This window comes from Tenebrio molitor, chromosome 3 (assembly GCF_963966145.1).
Source record: "Tenebrio molitor chromosome 3, icTenMoli1.1, whole genome shotgun sequence".
In the NCBI taxonomy this organism is placed as follows: domain Eukaryota; kingdom Metazoa; phylum Arthropoda; class Insecta; order Coleoptera; family Tenebrionidae; genus Tenebrio; species Tenebrio molitor.
The window spans coordinates 5,117,553-5,137,847 of NC_091048.1; the positions used below are offsets into that span (position 1 = coordinate 5,117,553).

Below are 20,295 nucleotides of genomic sequence, written 5' to 3' on the forward strand. Positions count from 1 at the left end.
ATTAACCAATTACACATGATAATAATTTTTACGTGACAATTAATAACTTATTTATTAGCATAAATATTAAAAGTACGACTATGACAACTGCCAATTCTCAAAGGAAGGTTAATTTAATAAACAGATGTTCGCACTTTCTGGAAACTTACACGGCTCTTGCAGTCGGCCTTCCGCGGCATTAGCATTCTGAAAATTTTCGTATTCCGAATTTTCCTTGTCTTCTTGATTACATATTGAGGTCGTTGGTTTCGAACATTCTTTATTTGTGTCGTCATGAAGATTTTTTTTTGCAAATTGAATCTTGTTTTCGACACAATCTTCAATGTAGCTTTCAGGTGTACTTGAAGACTTCCAGCCTTCCGTGTCTTTTCAGTCTAAGAAGGTCTTCACCTTTATTAGCTAACAATGTGGCTGAACTTCGACGAAACGAGTGAATCGTAGTGTTCTCAGGAATCAGAGCCGAACTCTCCACATTCCAAGCTTCTTCTACATCGTCGGTTTAATGTTTCACTTATTTCGTGCAAAACCAATGGTTTTATGTTTCTCAAAATGATGTCGTCCAAATCACTATGGGCAAATGGATTGTTCCTTGTTACAAACTGTTAATGATCTTTTTTATTGTTACTATAATTGAAGTCGGCAAGAAAATCGATAAAATATTTTAATGAAAATAATAGACATGTAAGGAAGCCTTTTTACTTAGTACATACCTCTAATTAACAATTACTCAGAACAGTAATTAGAATTCTAAGAGAATTTTGCACTTTAAGAAATACGTTTTGGATAGATAGACAGTAATCAAACGATGAATATACATTGTCTTTTGTAGTAAATATCTGGATCAATACTTTACTAATGTGTTTTTGATCGATTTTACCATTAAACAGTGCTAAATTATTTTTCTCAAATGCAAATGAATGTGTAAAACCTTGAACTCAAGTCCACGAACAGGAAACCACCTTGATAATATGTATGTACTTAGAAAGCACAAAGAGTTAATCATTATTAATGGTCACGAAATATAGTGTATATTAAACGAAATAATGAATTCTCGTCAGTTACGAATTTGATCAAAGCTTAAATTTTAATACTTTTTAACAAAATACAGCAACGTGTTGATATGTAATAGGTATAATTCAAAATAAATATTATAAGATTCATAAGAACTCTATCACCCAAATTGACGTAGGTATACGTTTCAAAACGGTAAATCAATGTAAACGACGAACGTACCTGAAGAGCTTATAGATATTTATCTATAAACACCCACAAAAATTTCGCTGATGAAATGGCTATTGAGAGAATGAAATGGTTCTTTCAAAATCGGATTATTTTTCCTTTCAGGAAAAAAATTCTAATGGTATAAACCTAATTTTTTCACTTTTTGTAAAAATTTAAAAAAAATAAAATTTCATAATTTACTTCCACTATATCCATTTTCAAAAGGTTTCTTCCCAAAATCTAAACAAAATCAACAGATTAGAGAAATGAAACAAGAAATTGGTACCAAATTCCATCGATATCATCGAAAAAAGTACACTATACTACACATATATCTGAAGCTCTATTTAACACAACAAATTATGATGGATAGACTTAAAACGATGAAATGTATTCTGTGTAATTAAGCCAGATTTCAATGTTGCATTTATTTGGTAATATTTATTTTGTAATACAAATAAAAAATATACAGTAACCTGGTCCGCACAGTATAGTCTTAACGCAGAAAATTTTTCATCTGTACGAGAAAACACAACACAGTATAAACCACTTTAACAATCTGAAAAGGTAATTAGTGAAACAAATATATGTATAAACAGAACGATACTAACCTTAAGTCCTACGGCGTAATTAATAATGAGATTATCTGAAAATTTAAGAGTCAACGGTGTTTTCATCACTATTGACATGATCGTTAACAAATTTAAATTTTTTCGATTCAGACTGGTCCACCGTATTTCTGTATTAATTCGAAGTAACAGGTCTGACTGCAACCAAATAAGTCTACATTTATCATAAAAAAAAATAACAGATGTATCTACCTCATTTTCCACTCTCTGTCCTATAAATGCTAACGAACAAAATGTGGTCAGACCGACAATACAGATGGCACCAACTCTGTAATATATTCCCTTCGGATTGTCTTCGTTCTAAAATAATCTTTGCTTGTCGAAACTTATATCAGAAAAAATGCAACTTACCAAGAAACAATAGAAAGTACAGCATATAAATAAAAGAATTCCATTGAGAGCAAAGAGAGGAATCCATTTCCGAAGTTTTTTTACTCCTGCAGATGAGGCACTGAAACAAATTTTGCAATTGTTTATACTGCTGTAGAAATATTTACCTTATTATCTCCACGTGTTTTTTGATACAAAATTTAATTCTATTTTCAACTTCCATTTGGTAATGTTCATTTTTAAGCAGAGAACTGTTATCTTCACTGTTATATTGAACTACGTTAGTGAGATTGACAAGATGTGTCACAAGTAAATACATTTGAAAAATCATTTGTTGTATACCATACAAAAACAGATGGGAACAATTCACCATCATAAACGCTACTATAAAAAACGTCGATTTATAAATCCAAATCAAAACAGAAGCGTAGTCAAAAAAATATTTATCAAAGAAGTACACTGCAAAAAACACATCTTCGTCATGGGTAACAGGCAGAACAAATAGAATTGCAGCAATTAGTGCCAATCCTAAATTGACAATCACAAAAACTGTCCAAAACGCCGACTCGGTTTTAATTGTTGCCATTGTTTCTTTACCAGCACTATCCAGTGACCATGGTTTCGTGTTTTGTAAACAGACCTCAGCCAAATCGCCATCTTGCAGTAGTGTTGTGATGCTGAGCATTCCCTAAATAATTTAAAAAAATATTTTCTTTCGCTAAAATTATATGTATACCGCTATTACATAAAACATGCCGAGAAAAATGGGGCTGAATTTCACACAATCTTTGAGACTCAAGACATAACAGAAGAAGTAGATTTGAATCAGTGTCATGGCCATTTGAAAAATTAATGTCGCAATAAGGACGATTCTAACGAATCTTAACTTTAAGATGTCATTTGACAAAATTCGAACTATCCATAACGTGTCCTCTGAAACATGTTTAATAAAAATTTGGTTTATTTGCATAACGTTGCTACCTTTAAATGCTTTCTTCGTAAAATAGTTCATCGCATATGAGTTTCACCACACTGTGATAATGGAAATTCAAGAATTCGGACAGGGAATACTGGAATTCTTAACAAGGACTACAAATTAAGATTGTTTAAACCACGTTAAATTGAGAATTAAAGCTGACTTGAGTTTTATCATTGGAGAAGATTTTCTCCGAAATTTGTTAAAAAGGAAATTAAGTCAAATTGGCGAGTTCTATCGCGGCTTAAATTAGAATAAACCAAAACGACTTCATTACTTTTTAAAAATTGAGTACATGGCTACACTTTATTCTTGTAATTTAAAAAACCCGTGAGGGTCATAGCTAGGTGGCTGAATTATGGAATAATAAGCTGAGAGAAAAATATTATCGATGAACCTTGCGGCACATCAAAAAGGACTGGAAGAAAAGAGGATTTTCTGGACACCTTTTTTGGGGAGGTGCTAGATAGAATCTCATTCAAGTTCCAACAGTAATTATTGGACAAAAATAAACGAACAATTGTAAAGAAACAACAAAACAACATATAAATAAAACAAGAGAAATGCACTTGAGTGATATTGTTGGAAGGTGATAACAATTATTGTAGAAAGTAGGTTTTTAAAGAATATTATGTTAATCTCAGCTCTAGGAGAATCACAAAACTTAAATGGGTAAATGTTAACTGTAAAAAATTACATCAAAAATTATGCTGTGACTTACGTGGCTCTACACTTCGAAATAAAATGGATATCTATTCTCTCAGATAAAAAGAGCTTTGCCTTAATATTCACATTAGCCATATTTAATGTCTTATTTATAATTCTATTTGCTACCACATAAAACTCTATTTTTTTATCACTATGCTTGGGGATATTGATTTTATTTCTCCTTGTCTTAACTTAACGAAAATAAAGTTGAATATGAGGAAAATTAATTCAAGGGTTTTGTTTACAGTTTGATGGGCTTCTAGAAATTTTTCGTAACAAGCAACGACTTATGAAAAAAAATTGAATAATTCAACAAAACGTCCTTAACGACCTTCATGGGGGGGGGGGGGGGGATTTTTGTTAGTTACATTGTATGTTATGTTTTATGTTTCTCAATGCCTTTATCGGCAAAATAATCCAAAAAAGTGGTTTTGGGAAATTATTATGTTGTTACACAGTCAACATAATATTTATAGATATATTATTATTGATATAGTGTTGATTTATGTTTCCGTTAAGTTTGTCTTCACAATGCAATTAGGTTTAGTTGGATCAAGCGTCAACATTACTATAAGAAATGAGGTCACAGTTCCAAAAATACTGAAAATTGTCGATTTGTTGATCGAGAAAAATCTTGCCGCGGTAAAATGGGGAACACTTGTTGTTAAGATGGTAAGAAGTCGGTCCAGATCTTGTCGCATTTCGCAAACTACAATTCCTAAAGTGCTGTGGGAGACCAGGAAGATAATCTTCTGAGACTCTTCCACGATGTTATCGCATATCAGTGTCATCATTAATGTGGGTACCTTCAACAGTAGCAAGCCGTAAAATTAAGATAAACTACAATAATAGGAAGACTGGCAAATAATAGGAGAACAGACAACACTTGCGTGATAACTATATGTATCAGATTTACATTGCTATATCCTTCCACTTGCAAATTGAAGTCCAAATAATTGAGGCTCTCCAGGGTGACTTAACAGATCAAAAGAACGAGGGAGTAGCCGAAGTTGTCGTTGAAGGTGTCGACTATTTTGTTCAGCGAGCATGGAAAGCGACTCATCTGAACTAAATGTCGCCGATTTCGAAAAAATCTGTGTTCGTAACGTCGCCTCAACCCTTGATATAGTAGAGTGTAAATATATAATATGTAAAAGAAACGTAAGTAAATTTCGAAAATGTCTACTGAGGATAATTTGATATAAATCATTCCCACAACAGAGACCGCGAACCAGTGGTCGTAGATGGAGCACTCCCAAAAGATGATTTGTGGACACAAAAGCTTGAACAGAACTTTTCGCCTGTGAACCTCTTCATCTTGCACCAGACACGATGGTTTCCTTGAGATCTTTTATCAACCTTCTCCAACCGCGCATCCTCGAGGCCTCCACAATTATGCGACAACTGAACGCGCACAACATCCATCCCGATAAAATGGCAGCTGCGATTTTGACAAAGTTTATATCGGAGAAGACGTCTTTATAGTAGTACGTCGATCCTAGCGTTCCCATCACGAACCCCACTATCATCAAGACTTGATATATCTGGCGACATTTGCTGTGTTCTCTGATCTCTTTAGAGGGAGGGGTGATTGCGAGGAATCTTCCCGTCTTGAGATAAATATTTAAGAAATGGAAACTCATCGAGAGAAAGCCTGTTTTGCGAATTTTGAATCGAGAGATGTCTGCCCAATAAATAACTTAGTTTGAGAAGGAGCTTTTGTAATGCGACTGAAACGCTATTACTAGTGGTGACACTGACATATTTTAAAACGATTGTTTTTACTGGAAAATTACATTTTTTTTTTTGATATTTTCAAAGAAAAGAAAGAACATGTTGCTAGTATGTCAGTTTTTACTACTAGATTTTGTCTGTTGATTCTTTTAGAAGATAACATTTACAAGGGTTAGTTATAGTATGTGAGACACTCTCGATAAGAGGAGAAATTGTCAGCTGGCTACGGTTGCAGAGAAATTTAATTGGTAGATTTTTTGGTGATTAGTTTTGCCGCAGCGATTTTCATTCCCGTCACAATAACTGTAATGTTTGACACATTATTGACAGTCTGCAATATATTGATTGTCATGGTTTAGATTAAGGATGAACTGGAGTAACATTGAAAAATGGCGAAATTTGCTTAAAATTGGTACAATAGTCCTTTCATCCATTCTAAAGTACTGTGCCAAATTTAAAAAATTTGATCGAGGAATTTTAAAGTTATTACCTTTTAAAGTTTCGGGATATTTTACACGTGTTCTTATGAGAGATGGAGCAATGGTCGCATAAAAATTGATAAAAAACATACAGCGTGATCAACAAGGACTGAAGCTGTTGGCAGCAAATCACAGCAAAATATTCCCAAAGTATGAAATTTTTTTGTGCGTCAGTGTTGGCACCCGCTGCAAGTTGTGAATGTCAAAAAATTTAGGTTATGTTACGGGTTGGTAATTGTAAAACACGATACGTACAAAACGACCAAAAACAGTATAAAATGTAATTAGCGGTACTTAATAATGGCCCATTGTTTCGATATTCATAAAAGCGACAGGCCATGCCCACATGCCCCTCCTGAAAAACAGAAACATGTTTTATGCGTTATTATTTTCGAGCTGAAAGTCTGCGGGATGCAGGGATTAGATCCGGGAAAATTTGTAAGGGTGGAACTTTAATCAATTTCTTCTTTAAAATGGTTAGGCAACTTCCATATGACAAGCCTGTAAAGTAAGGAAAAGGAATGACGGGATTTTTAATGGTAAGGATTATTAGGCCCTGCATTAAACGTGCCCAACAAAGAACTTTGGATGCATGTGTTTTACATAAGAATCACGCCTGTTTGGAGTGAAAGCTTTCGCACTGACTTTCGAAGGTTTTGTTCCATTCTACCTCGAACATTCTCAACTACATCTTCTGTAAGTGTAAATGTTCTACCAGTAGGTTTTGCCTTTTTCACATCACCTGTTTGGAGGTAACGTTGCACCAATTTCGTACAATGTTGCCTAAACGCGACTAAGGTACCGGGCCGCCCAAGGTACCAACTGGCTCGGGGAACATTTGTTGAAATTGGTGGAATGTATCGTCCGTGCTCCGTGGAATACTGCCAACCGTTAGCAGCATCAAAATTTCCAGTCTGAAAGTACGCCATACCAATAAAAATGTCTTGTTCTAGTGTAAAAACCATTTTCATTAATAAATTGATACAAAAATGACACTTGATTTTGAAATTTAAATTTACCCGTCAAAATTGACAACTGAAAATGTAATGCTACCAACTTCACTGAAATTTTCATCATGTTGTCATTGTTGCCAACAGCTTCAGTCCTTGTTGATCACTCTGTATTTCAAAATGGCCAATTTTTCTTAAATTTTTCACACATAAAGTATCGATATCGTAGAATTTTCTAATGAATTTACAAAAAAAGTTGGTCGAGGATTTTCCTTGTAATCGCTAATTATATGTGGAAAAACACGGTTTTTGAGGTTATGTATCTGTTTTAATTTGAATAAAAGTGAACAAAATGCATATAATTGACATTGGTATGCAACATTACACTCATATCGCACGTTTTACTGCAGTTACGTTAAGAACTTTAACAGAAATCAATGAAAATTGAAATTCAGTGTGCTTTTGTTTACTTTCACGTACAGTCTTAGTCAAAAGATTGTAAAATCACATGTAAGTAATTATCTAAATATCAAGAAAATAAACACAAAATTTACTTGCAACTCATTACAATTCGTTTCCAAAAATTAAAAACTATTTTTTCAAATATTGATTTCTCGTAATAAACGTTTCATAGCATTATAAGAATTCCGCAACTTTTTGCTGAGATTGTTACTCCAGTTCATCCTTAAACAGTAAATTTTCAAAATTAAAACTTTTTTCGGGAAGAGATTACTATAATATAGCTTCCGCCCACGCCAGGCAAACTAAACTGTTTCGTTCACGGATTACTAATACGGATAGGCCACTCTTTGTATAAGAATGAGAACCAGTTTCAGAGCCATCTATCCGCCCTGAGCCAAAACATTTAGCCACGCAACAGACCACTACCAAATTTAAATTTTTAATTTCAAAGGTAATATTATCAATAACAATTAATCATTAATAATGTGTTACTTTATATTGTATTGTTTTTATACAATTTTATAACACATTATTAATGACTAATTGTCAATGATAATAATTAATTCAAGTCGAAGATAAAACAAAACATTCTGTAATAACTGTTAAAAAAAATGTATTATCACAAAAATATTAACTCAAAACGACACTAATCAACTTAAGATAGGTATAATTATTGTCTGTTAAATCGTTTTAATAACAATATAGTAATTTTTATACGTTATAAGTCTGGTAGACGGTAGGTTAGGTATTTGTAGAACGTTATGAGTTAGACATTATGGATGAGGCCACGTTAAGCATCCTTATTATTACAATTGGGCATACAACACTTTTTTTTAAACACAAACGACGAGAGCACGGTTTAATTAAATTAAACTGATCTTGAATTTTGAAGTGCTGAACTGCTGACTCTGTGATTTACACGGTTTCTTATATTTGTTTAGTTCAGAGATAATAGATGGCGCTAACCTATATAAAATAATTATAAAATAAAATAAAAAATACAAGTTAACATGTACTTTTTCATTAAAATTAAGTGACAACATTGTGTTTTGTACTATAATTTTATTGTTACTAATTTTTTAATTATTATATTTGACTTCTGAGGATATAAGTCGTCTCAGGGCGAGCAGATGGCGCTGATGCTCGCGGTTTCAATACGTCCTATGTTGATTCACCCCCCTGGTTTCGTTAGCTGTTGGTGGCGTTGATGCGCAGACAGTCGACTATTAATCGGCCGACTGCACAGTTGATAAAATCAATGCGATTTTAATTAAATATGACATCTGACATAGGATAAAGATATCCTTTAGTTCAACATATTGAATACCTTTCATAATCATAAATTAAAAATCAAAATTTTTGCACTGTGCCAGGACTCACTGCTGATTTACTACATAAAGCTGGTCTTTTTTCAATTTCTTCAATTCTAATAACGAGTCATTAATTAAGGAATAGGGGTAATGCAAAGGCGGAGAAGTCAGCAATAAAAAAGGGATTGCAAAGATATTTAAATAATAAAGCACATCTCACTTTTTGCTGGAATATTTCCTACTTTTGTTGATATCTTAATAAATCTTACGCGATATTAGGCTAGGGCCACACTACAGACTAAATAATTGGCCGATAATTTAGTCCGATTGGGTAGCTTCCGCGCACACCAGGCAAACCAAGGCAAACTAAATTGTTTGGTTGGCTGTCGGTGCGCAGACAGGCGACTATTAATCGGTCGACTGCTTATGCACAGTTGATAAAATCTACGTGATATTAATTAAATATGAAATTTGACATAGGTTGAAAATATCCTTTGGTTCAGTATATTTTATTACTTTCATAATCATAAATTAAAAATCAAAATCTTTGCACTGCAGAGAGGCACTGCAGGCATAACTAGTGCGATTCTGTTTCAAAATTTAGCAATATTGTTATTGAACAATATTTATTTTGAATAGATCCAACCAATCAATAGCTTCATATCATAGCAACTACAACATTGTTACTTATAATATAGCAATATTGGTAAATTTTAAAATAGAATCGCACCAAATATGTGTGGATCACCGACTGGATAGTCGGTGAATGTGCGCACTCGCATTGTACACCATGCTCTATCAATAGTTGGCCAACTTTCTTGTTGAAAGGGAATCGGGAAGTCCTTGCAACTATTTTTCGATCAATCTGTCGACCGACTACAATCGCTTTAGTGTGCGCACTCACATAAGCCCTCATACTTATTAAGAACCAACTAAATTGTCGGCCGATGAAAAGTCTGTAGTGTGGCCCTAGCCTTAATTAAATACATATGAGATTTGACATAGGTTGAAAATATCCTTTGGTTCAATATATTTTATTACTTTCATAATCATAAATTAAAAATCAAAATTTTTGCACTGCAGAGAGCCACTGCACGCATAATATGTGTGGATCACCGACCGGATAGTCGGTGAATGTGCGCACTCACATTGTACACCATGCTCTATTAGTAGAGTGCTCGGCGCTCCAATATATGCATAAAAATGACTTCCGTGGGGGTTTTGTTGTTACAAGCTGAATTATATATAAAAGAGAAGCTTATGTACTGAGGTTTCAAAATCCCAAGGCCGTCAAAAAACGTCCTGTTCCAAAGGGCATTAAACTTAAAAAGCGAGTTAGATAGATGATCATCAAGAAGAATAAATGACAAAATTTTTGATATATTTTTCACAAAAAGTTTTGTACAGCAAATATTTTTTTAAATATTTCTAAAATTGTCCGTGATTAAAGTTAACATTAGTCTCTTACGGGAGAATAAAATCGAACAAAACTTTAAACCCCAATATCTCAGTTTCAGATGGTTGAAAATCTATTTCATTTTACACAATTTTTTCGTTTCTATCGCGACATCTCTAAAACAAAAGCTCTAATGAAAATTTTGTATTCTTTATAAAAGTTTGTATTATCTTTTGTGTTCATACTAGTATCGGTTTTATAATTTTGTGAATTATAATAAAAAAGTTATATAATTTAATGCAATGCAATGTAAATTTTCGGCGATTCGCTATAAATCGCTAGTAGGCGTCCCCACCCCGATGAACCATCTTTTATTGCACTTTTCTCCGTAGCTCCATTGCGCTTCCACACATTACAGATATTATCACCGGATATTATGTATTAATTATTACATACTATTATTTATGTACTCATAACAATACCAGTATATAACTAGTATACTGGGTGCCCCAAAATTCGCGGAACAACATAGTAGTACGTTGTTAAGTAGTCATTAAGACATCAGGTAAAAATGTTTAAAAAAATCAATCTTCTTTTTTGTAGAAGATATGGACTTATTCGTTACTCTAAATGTGGCAACATTTAAAAACATTCCATGCATCCCAATAGTCTGCAAATATTTCATTTTTGTTGTATCCATGGAAATGAAAGGGAAAAATCAAAGCCATGTTGCCGTGCGCTATTTAAGGTAAAACGAACGTAAAATTACTACTTGGAAATGCTGGAAATAATGAAGAAAATAATTGCAAACCTGATCACAATCGTTCAGAATTATTAGGCCACTGGTTAGTAAATGACAAATAGTCAAAATCTTTTTTAATATTTAAAATAAATGAGATCAAAGCTGCACCTTTTGAGCCTCCATATCTTCAAATCTAAGAGGTATAGATTTTTTTAATTATTTTTCTAGTTATTCTCTAACATGAGTTGACATTGCCTCATTGAGTTGTTCCGCGAATTTTGGGGCACCCAGTATTATAACAAATCTATCTTTATACAATATTTCAAATTTAACCAAGGGGTAGATAGAAACAAAATAAACTCGCGTAGAATACCAATCAATATAATATAAACATATTATAATAAATATGTATATAGCCTAGTTATGATACTGTTAAATACATATTGAATTCTAAATGAAACGTTTAAAGTTAATAAAATTTCACTGGTCATCAGAGCTTTCTGAATCACTTTGTGGAACTGGTAGAAGTGATGCGGCTGCTGTTATTGTTATTGCATTCCTGCAGGACTTCTGGGCCATGCACTTACAAGCACCTATGCACCCTAATGTACTTTTCTTTCATGTGCACACTTTCCTTGCACAATCTGAAATTACCAGATTATTAGTAGACCTATGAATGATTAGTAAAACAATATCTTACCTTTTTTGCACCCGCAAGAAGTTAAAACTGTTAATTTCTCTGGAAGTGGAGGCAATGTTGTTAAAACAGGTAAAACTTCGCCTTTCTCGTCCATATACCAACCGAATTCTTCAATTGGAGGTAATTGTGGACAAGGAACCATGGCATTCAGCCACACTTTAGTTTGATAATGCACTCTTAAGCAATGTGCTTAAGAGCGTCCTTCGTTGGTGGTAGCTTAGGAAATGATGTCGAAGCTGCCATGAGTCCACGCAAGGTATTAATTGACGTAATATCTGCATTTTTTGAGTACAGGTTAAGGACAAAGTCATGCATATTACCGAAAATATCGTCGGAGAAATCATTCACACCCACACTATTTAAATAGTATTTCTCCGACGATATTTTCGGTAATATGCATGACTTTGTCCTTAACCTGTACTCAAAAAATGCACATATTACGTCAATTAACACCTTGCGTGGACTCATGGCAGCTTCGACATCATTTCCTAAGCTACCACCAACGAAGGATGCTTTTAAGCAACATTGCTTAAGAGTGCATTATCAAACTAAAGTGTGGCTGAATGCCATGGTTCCTTGTCCACAATTACCTCCAATTGAAGAATTCGGTTGGTAAATGGAGGAGAAAGGCGAAGTTTTACCTGTTTTAACAACATTGCCTCCACTTCCAGAGAAATTTACAGTTTTAACTTCTTGCGGGTGCAAAAAAGGTAAGATATTGTTTTACTAATTATTCATAGGTCTACTAATAATCTGGTAATTTCAGATTGTGCAAGGAAAGTGTGCACATGCAAGAAAAGTACATTAGGGTGCATAGGTGCTTGTAAGTGCATGGCCCAGAAGTCCTGCAGGAATGCAATAACAATAACAGCAGCCGCATCACTTCCACCAGTTCCACAAAGTGATTCAGAAAGCTCTGATGACCAGTGAAATTTTATTAACTTTAAACGTTTCATTTAGAATTCAATATGGATTTAACAGTATCATAACTAGGCTATATACATATTTATTATAATATGTTTATATTTTATTGATTGGTATTCTACGCGAGTTTATTTTGTTTCTATCTACCCCTTGGTTAAATTTGAAATATTGTATAAAGATAGATTTGTTATAATATACTAGTTATATACTGGTATTGTTATGAGTACATAAATAGTAATAATTAATACATAATATCCGGTGATAATATCTGTAATGTGTGGAAGCGCAATGGAGCTACGGAGAAAAGTGCAATAAAAGATGGTTCATCGGGGTGGGGACGCCTAGTAGCGACTTATAGCCAATCGCCGAAAATTTACATTTACATTGCATTAAATTATATAACGTTTTTATTATAATTCACAAAATGATAAAACTGATACTAATATGAACACAAAAGATAATACAAACTTTTATAAAGAATACAAAATTTTTATTAGAGCTTTTGTTTTAGAGATGTCGCGATAGAAACGAAAAAATTGTGTAAAATCAACCATCTGAAACTGAGATATTGGGGTTTAAAGTTTTGTTCGATTTTATTCTCCCGTAAGAGACTAATGTTAACTTTAATCACGGACCATTTTAGAAATATTAAAAAAAATATTTGCTGTACAAAACTTTTTGTGAAAAATATACCAAAAATGTTGTCATTTATTCTTCTTGATGATCATCTATCTAACTCGCTTTTTAAGTTTAATGCCCTTTGGAACAGGACGTTTTTTGACGGCCTTGGGATTTTGAAACCTCAGTAGATAAGCTTCTATTTTATATATAATTCAGCTTGTAACAACAAAACCCCCACGGAAGTCACAAAAAGCATATCAATGCACTCTACTATATCAATAGTTGGCCAACTTTCTTGTTGAAAGGGAATTCCAACTATTTTTTGATCAATCTGTCGGCCGACTACAATCGCTTTCAGGGCCGGACTGTGGTTTTAAAACAAGTGAGGCAAACTTCAAATGTCGCGCCCCAAAAACCAGTTTCATTACTAATTAATTAAAAAATGATAATATAATATCAATAACACAACTACCTCTCCAAAACTGTATTTTTAATAATTTTTAACTAGTAGAAAAAAAAAACAAACTACCTATGTTGAATACAATTAAAAACTAATAAGTAGGTACTTAGGTACTATGGCGGCCAAAAAATTTTGGCCGTCACTTTGTTGACATTCAAGTAAAGTGTAAATAAACCTTTAGGAATCGTAACCCCACTTTCGATTCTTGTCATTTTGACAATCAATTTAAACTGTTTTAAGCTCAGATATTCCAAAAATCCGACATGAATAAACAAAATTAGAGCAATCGTACATAGATAACCTGAGGTAAACGTTCTGTGTAGTAGAAATGACAAATTAATTTTGAGTTTTGAAATTTACCACCCAAAAAATAACGTTCATATAATCAAGACGGTAATCATGATGACAATAAAGTACGGATTACAATTTTTTTTTGAATTGACAGACAATGACGGCCAAAATTTTTTGGCCGGCATAGTACAACTTACAAAAAAATTTAAATTAAAGAAAGGACACATGGCGACATTTAGTTTTCGGAAACTCGTCGATCATATTATCGTAGTCTATTACTGCGATTCTGTTTCAAAATTTAGCAATAATGTTATTGAACAACATTGATTTTGCATAGATGGCATAGATCAAACCAATCAACAGCTTCATATCATAGCAACTACAACATTGTTATATATTAGTATAGCAATATTGGTAAATTTTAAAACAGAATCACACCGAATAGTGGAAGCTAATTCCGACTGCATTGCTAGAATGGCCAAGCTATTCAGTTTTTCCTGTGACAACCTCGATCTTACATATGTTTTAATTAGTTTAAGCTTGGAAAAGCTTCTTTCACCTCCAGCAACAGTTACAGGCATGGTAAGCAGTATCTTCAAAACAATAACGGTGTTCGGTACAATGTTTCTAATCCCAACATCCTCTCCGATTGCTTTTGTTTTAGAAGGGCTTTCTTTCGGTAATTGTTCACTTTAACTACTTCTGGAATTTTTGCGTTTTTTCTGGCTAGACAGACTTAGGACGTCCTCCTACATCGTTTCCCACCAGTCAAACCTTGTGTAAATGAAAATTTTCCTTACCCTTTAGTAAGACTTGGCGCGACCTTGACGATACCTTGAAACACAACAAGAGAGAAAAAAAAAGGCATTTGCACAAGGTTTGAATGGTGGGACACGATCTAGGAGGACGCCCTGAGGCTGTCTAGCCAGAAAAAACGCGAAAATTCCAGAAGTAGTTAAAGTGAACAATTACCTTCCTTTCTTCTCTTTATTTTAAATTGATGACCCGACAGTTTGATTCTTTTTTTGTCCATTTTCTAAAGAAATTAATTTCTATTTAGAATAAAAACCAGTCAGGTACTGACTTCGACTGACTTTTCTTTGTACAAACTATGTACTACTAAAATATATGGTAACATAGTAAAAAACCCACAAAGGATAAAAGTGGCACAAGATTTGCACATAAGTAAACACTGCAGGCGGCCGCCCCTCACACGTGCACTTCCTCGAACAGTTTAGGTCTAGACCACCGGCCGGTAAAGCCGCCTTATTGGTGGCGGTGTCGGCACATATCACATTTCAAACAATAAAAGGGCATAGTAGCATAGGCCAACCTATTTCTATTTCGTGGACGAGGAACCCTTGCTATTAGACTAGATGTTAAATTGGTTTAGGATTTCTTTAGTGTTCTGAATAAATAGTAAACTCAAAATGCGCCCCTGATTCCCGTCTAGTGAGGCAGTCGCCTCTCTGCCTCATGCCACCGTCCGGCCCTGATCGCTTTAGTGTGCGCACTCACATAAGTCCTCATACTTATTAAGCAACCAACTAAACTGTCGGCCGATGAAAAGTCTGTAGTGTGGTCCTAGCCTTAATCACTGGCTCTTGTAAATTCAATCAACCAAGCTTGGAGAATGAAACAAGAAAATGAATCCGAAAAGATCCAGCAAGTTGTAATAGTTTGTTAAATGCAACTATAGATTTTTTCCCAATAGATAACTGACACGTGAAACAAGTTTCAAACGTCAAACGAACTCAGCACACTGCGACGTTATCACTAATTTACAATGACTATACGACTTTTAAGTTTTTTATTCAAAATTGGTCACATCTTCACCTTGATCCCGTCGTCGATTGAATCAAAACAAATCACTTGGTTCCGAAAGTTATATTATTTATTAATTTTTGCAGTTCTAACGGCAGGTGCGATATCAAATTTAGTCCTGAAGAAGTTCCACAGAAGCTCCGTTTTAATGAAAACAGTTGTGACTACAGCTGAAGACTTCTCTGTTATCGCATTTCATTTCCAAACAACGATCGTGTTGAACTTGTGGACTGCGGAGTCATGGAAAAACCTTCTGAAGAGCTTGAAAGTCAGTGAATATTTAATCAAAACTAAGAAGACGAAAGACGACCGAAGAGAGTATTTGGTCTTTATTGGTTTTAATCTTCTGTATGGGATAACATGGGGCCACATTACATACGTTAGTTGTTCTATTCCAGTGAAGCAATGTATTCAAACAAAAGTCTGGAATCTTGCACAAAGATATATTTTACTCCTCCACACGTTTCTTCTTTGTGTCATCGCTAACATGATACGAATTAGATACAAAGGTTTGCGGTTAAGGATTTGCAGCTTTTTGAAGAAGAATTCACCAGTTTGCGACAAGAACTTCCTTGATTTTCTCGACTGGGTCGAATCTACAATGAATCTTCTGAAAAATACTGTCCAGATCTACAACAGCTTGTTCGGTGGGAGCATTTTTTGGATAATCTCATTTACAACGTTCCACATCTTCAACTACACCTACAACCTCTTGTACAATTCGTCCCTCTACAATTTGAGCCATCTGATTTTTTTTACCATGTTTATTTTTCATTGGAATTTTGTAAGTCTCGTCAGGCTTCCGTGTTCTATTCTGACGTTTGCTTCTTCCAGTTGGTCACATCTGTGTTGCTCCTGTTGTGTCATTCTGTGACTCGTGAAGCTGAGAGAATCGTGTCGCTTTGCTATGGTGCCAAATGGAGATTTGAACATGTCACAAAAGCTAAGAAGAGAAATTTTATCAGTTCGGAAATTTGGTGGCCCAGAGCGTTCCCACATTTCGAGCGGCAAATTTTTTTCACATTTCTAGGAAAACAATTCTCGTCATGTTGTGGATCATTTGCAATTTTCTTATTCTTTTGATCCAGTTTCACGACAAAGATGATCACTCTGAAATGAATGTACATTAATCTTAATTTCAATTACATTTACTTTTAGATGATTAATTTCAAATTAATTTAAGTCATGTTTACTTATTACAATATGCAAATTTTAATTTTAAACTAGCTCTTCAGATATTACAAGCAGATTTCACGACCCAACTCTTCTCTTGATCTTGTCCTTGGTAACCTCTATTCATTGGGCGTGTACAACTCCACCCACTGACCTTGACTTTGAGAACCTCCATTCTTTGGCCGCTTTAAACCATAGCGCACTTGTGTTCAAAATAATATACATAAAATAGCTATTTATACAACTAGTTGCAATACGAAGGCTTTTTTCGCACTAGACGTGAATTTTCTCACACGAGCGCAGCGAGGACCCACCACGAGCCCCACTACCATCAGGACTTGGTGCATCTGGTGACATCTGCTGTTTTCTGTTGTCTTTGTAGAGGGTGGGGTGATTGCGAGGAGTCTTCCCGTCTTGAGGAAAATATTTAACAAATGGAAATTCATCGATACACGAAGTGGTGCTCGTCGCTTACAACAAGGAACGGTCAAGTCTTAAAAATACAATTTTTTGCGTTTGTGTTTTTCACAGTCATGCGACTCTTCTATCTAATGTGAAGTGCTGTTCATTTTGTATTTCAAGCTAAATTATTACCACATTTATGAATTAGGTAATAGAATATCAATTGCTAGGAAAATTTCTTCAATTGAGAACGCACCACTCATAAACAGCTAATCCGTGATCTGTTATACGTAAAGTGCATTCACAATTGACTCTTCAACGCCAACTTCCACGCCAAATTAAAAAAAAAAAACACCCTTTATATCTGTGTCACTTTTTCTTGGACATGAAACTGGTTCTTGTCTGCTTATTCTGTTAGAATATGACATTTACAATTGTAGGTTTTGGTATGTGGGATAGCAAACAAATCGAAAGAAGAAACATTTTCGACAAGAGAAGAAATCTTCAGTTGGACACGGTCCCAGAAAGTGGTAAGTCATGAGAGCTAAATAAGCAGGATAGGTCCATTCCAGAGAAGAGAAATTACAGTAGATGGCATTTAGCATGTAAAAGGACTGTGACCGTTCTGAAAGTTGTCAAATCCTACTTTATAATTTCTTCATCATTGAAAGTAAAGTAAAAATATCATAGTGACTGTTACTAACAGAATATTCATCTATGCACCCAATGTCTTTGGCAAAACGATTGAGTATTCTTCCGGGAGAGTGATGGTTGAAGAAGGTCATGTCTCCATAAAGTACTTTCTTCAACATCGTGTCATGCAGCATTTTGGAAGCGTCTACGCAGTACCTTGAGAGCATTGACTCGAAGAAACAAACGAGTACTTCTAGACAGACGATCTCTAAACAGAACACCAAACGTAGATTGCTGATCCAGATTAATCCAAAGCGCAAAGAAAAACTCAGTCACTTGCAATTAGAACCTGCGCTACTACGAGCAAGACTACTATTAGGATTGTCTTCACCCAAATACCAGTAGAGGTCGACACTAACTTCACACTTCTTTGTTCTTTAGACTCCTGGGATGCATAATATAACCTCAACTCTTCCAGATTTTCTCACTACTCAGTCATGCTAGAATTGTTGCTAACAAAATGCCAAACCTCCATATTGCGAAGAAAGAAAGAATTAAATATCGCAGCGAAATTGTATAAGAAATGTCAAACTGACGTAAACAATCATTCTAATAAATGTAATGGACCAAATCTAATGGACAGAATTATAGAGGTTTACGCATAAAAAGGAAACCTAGGCAACGCAAAATTGCGATTATTCCACCTTAATGGTGCTCAACTCTGATTGGTCAACTTCAGAATGTCTTTTCTCGGTTATCATTTGAGATAGGACTTTTTTTCTTCAAAATACACGTTAATATATTCGCCCTAAGGCTCCCTTTTTTCTCTGGGGAACCAGTTCTGTGACACCTGTATATTTTATATTTCCCTCTTATGGAATTGTTCGTTACAATTCGGAATTAAATATAGACAAATATCTAAAGAATAAAACTAAAATGTTCTTAAATGGTGTTGGTTTTTGGTTATGCTAATAAAAATAAACACAGTATCGTGACAGCTAAAACCGGTACAATTTACATTTATCTCTAAAATCTAGAGGATTCTGGAAGCGTCAGCCAATACGCGTCAACACGTCGACAAGTGTTTCACTTGTTTTTTGCCAACCATCATAGAATTACACAAAATTCTTACTTCTGATTTAAAAACGGCTCAAAAGTTAAAAAATAGCATAAAAAACTCGTGTTATAAGTCGTTTATTCCATTTGTCCTTTATAATAGTATATTATGTTATGAGGAGCAAAATGAAGTTTTATGTAATGCGGCTGGTAGATTGGCTGCCGAACGCAGTGAGGCAGACAAACCAGCCAAAGCACATAAAACCATTTTTGCTCCGAATAACATATACTTACTATTTTTTCTTCAAACCTTCATAACAAATTCTTTAAGACATGTTAAGAAACCAGGTAGGAATTTCAAATGATTTAGCTAGTTTACTTTACTGCCGCTCATCAGCGGAGATAATAACTTCACGAACGCCCTCAGCGGAGATAACAACTTTATCTGCCGCTCGTCAGCTCGTTAAATGCCATGACAATGAAGTGACACTTTAGCATTATCAATGCAGCAGGATAATTTACGGACGTTTGAAGAAAAAACTCATTTTTAATAAACTATAATAGGAGTTTTATATAATTTTATAAAAACGTGTTGATTTATGTTTCCGTTAAGTTTGTCTTCACAATGCAATTAGGTTGAGTGGGATCAAGCGTCAACATTACTATAAGAATTGAAGTCACAGTTCCAAAAATACTGAAAACGGTCGATTTGTTAATCGAGAAAAATCTTGCGGCGCTAAAATTGGGAACATTTGTTGTTAAGGTGGTAAGAAGTCGGTCCAGATCTTGTCGCATTTCGCAATCTACAATTCCTAAAGAGCTGTGGGAGACCAGGACGATAATCTTCTGGGACTCTTCCACGATGTTATCGCATGTCAGTATCATCATTAATGTGGGTACCTTCAACAGTAGCAAACCCTAATGCTAAGATAAACTACAACAATAGCCAGACTCACAAATAATATGAGAAGACACAACACTTGAGTGACAACCATATGTATCAGATTTTCATTGCCATAATCTTCCAATTGCACATTGAAATCCAAACCATCGAGGATCTGCAGGGTAGTGAAACAGATCAAAAGACTGAGGGAGTAACCGAAGTTGTCGTTGAAGGCGTCGACTGGCTTGTTTAGCGAACATGCAAAGCGACTCATTTGGACCAAATGTGACATATTTTGAAAAAATCTGTGTTCGTAACGTCGTCTCAACCCTTCATATCTCTTGCGGATCATTTCCAAAAGAGTGCAAATATATAATGTGTAAAAAAACTG

At 34.6% G+C, this 20,295-nt stretch overlaps 1 long non-coding RNA gene across 1 annotated transcript; it reads right to left on the bottom strand.

The window, feature by feature from the left end:
* Positions 1 to 1,696: 1,696 nt before the first annotated feature.
* On the bottom strand, positions 1,697 to 2,708 carry LOC138127378 (uncharacterized). Its single transcript, XR_011158200.1, has 5 exons — positions 2,348 to 2,708; positions 2,202 to 2,301; positions 2,043 to 2,150; positions 1,833 to 1,988; positions 1,697 to 1,780 (listed from the first exon to the last, which is right to left on the bottom strand). It is a non-coding gene; the product is annotated as an uncharacterized lncRNA (long non-coding RNA).
* Positions 2,709 to 20,295: the final 17,587 nt, after the last annotated feature.